Here is a 2,023-nt window from a genome sequence, read left to right as displayed (position 1 = left end):
CCTGCTGAAGGGAACTGGGGAGTGGGAATGGGACCGTGAGGAAAGTCGGGGGTCCCCGGGAAGGAAAGCTGAGAGGGTGTTTGCTTTGGTCGTGCTTGGTGAGGCATCTGGTGAATAGGATCTGGCCTAGTGTTAGGTGACCAGATGGCAGTGTTGTTCGGTGGTTAAAAGGACAGGCTCTGGAGTCAGACAGTCCTGGGTTTGAGTCCTGGCTATGCCACTTAGTAGTTTGGAACATCCGTGAACTTTTTTAGCCTCTTTGTGATCCTCAGCTTCCTCATCTGTAAAATGAGGATAACAACAAATGTAGCTGACATAATCAACATTCTTTATGGCCTTTGAATAGCCCAAAGCAAGCAGAGAAAGGACTAATGGAGGTGAAGAGCAGAAATCAGTGAAATTGGAAACTATTAAGGAAAATCAGTGAAACCAAAAGCTGGTTGGAAAAAAAAATCAATAAAATGGATAAACCTCTAGCCAAACTGGCACAGCAGGCGGCATGGAGCCTAAGGTGGCTAGATCTCACATGGTGGTTGCCCAGTTGAGTCCTGAACCCGGCAGCCTGAAAATCACGCCAGGTGCGTGTACATGCATGCCCAAAATCCCAGGAGGAGAAGGGGTTGTAGCATGGCCATCCCCTCCAAGGGGGTGATTTCTCCCTTTATCTCTTGCTCTCTCTGGCAAGTGTATGTGCCCTATACCAAAGCTGAGAGAGAGAGAGAGGGCTTAAGTTACTAACATCAGAAATAAAATAGGGATAGCACTACAGACCCCACAGGCATGAAAAGGATAATGAGGGAATACTGGGAGTAACTTCGTGGACACAAATCAAATAAAACTTTTCATGAAATAGACCAATTATTTGAAAGATTCAAACTACCAAGACTCACTTAAGAAATAGATAACCTAAGCAATGCTATATACCAACTGAAGAAACTGAATTGGTAATAAAAAATTAAAAACAAAACAAAACAAAAAAACCTTTCAACCAAGAAAACTCCAGGCGGTTTCACGGGTGAATTCTACCAAATTTTTTAGACTGTTTTATTAGGTTGTTGGGAAAGTCATGAAGAAAAATACGTCATAACTTTCCTGACAACCCAATTTATATATATACTTTTTTTTTTTTTTTAAGAGAGATTTCTGCTATAGGGTATATGTGCTCGCCAGAGAGACAGAAAAAGAGAGACAGAACGTGAGAAATCACCCCCGGGGGGATCACATCGCTGGGGGGATGGCCATTCCTTTCCCTCCATTCTCCCCTGGGAATCTCGGGCACACACTCAAACACCCGGTGTGAATTTCAAGCCACCAAGTCCGGGACGCATACTGCAGTCAACTGTGGGAGTCCAGTGGCAACCATTACACTATCTGCTGGCTGCTGGCCTAACATATTTTAAATCATGTATTACATTTAAATAATTCTTAAACGTTTATTTATTTCTTCAAAGAGAGTGACAGGCACCCCAGAAAGGGTCCTCATGCTGTAATCTGCCCCTCCCTCAGCCAGGGAGGCCATGGTGCACATGCATCTGGCACGTACAGAGACCTTAGGACACTAACCCACAATCTTCCCACGTGGCCTCAGCATTGGGGGGAGCGTTCTGTCACTGCTGTGCCACCATAGCTGACCCATAAATAATCTTTTTTAAAGAATTATTTATTTATTTATGTATTTATGTATTTATTTTAATTTGACCAGAGAGGGACAGGGAGTGAGAGAGAGAGAGAGGGGGAAAGTGAGAAAGCAAGCCGCCAGGTCCAGGATTCGAACCATGGTTGGCCATGTGGGAGTCCAGCACCCTGAACCAACACACCACCTACTGGCCCCCATAAATAATATTAAAGTGACATTATTTCAATTATAAAATAGTAAAGTTAAAATACTAATATAACATGTAAACCATTATTTTTAAAAGATATAAATAATGTTTAAAGACTTATTTTATTTAACTTTATTTTATTTATTTATTTATTCATTTATTTATTTATTTTAATTTGACCAGAAAGGGATAGAGTGAGA

At 41.9% G+C, this 2,023-nt stretch overlaps 1 protein-coding gene across 1 annotated transcript in view; it reads left to right on the top strand.

Annotated features, from left to right (window-relative positions):
* The window catches only part of ARHGAP23 (Rho GTPase activating protein 23), a gene marked incomplete in the record, with an annotated part of 91,418 nt that overhangs the window by 79,660 nt on the left and 9,735 nt on the right, over positions 1-2,023 (top strand).

The sequence above is a fragment of the Tupaia chinensis genome, unplaced genomic scaffold (assembly GCF_000334495.1).
Source record: "Tupaia chinensis unplaced genomic scaffold, TupChi_1.0 Scaffold144171_1, whole genome shotgun sequence".
NCBI classification, from domain to species: Eukaryota; Metazoa; Chordata; class Mammalia; order Scandentia; family Tupaiidae; genus Tupaia; species Tupaia belangeri.
The sequence above is the reverse complement of the archived record's forward strand: the minus strand, read 5'-3'. Positions and strand labels throughout refer to the sequence as shown.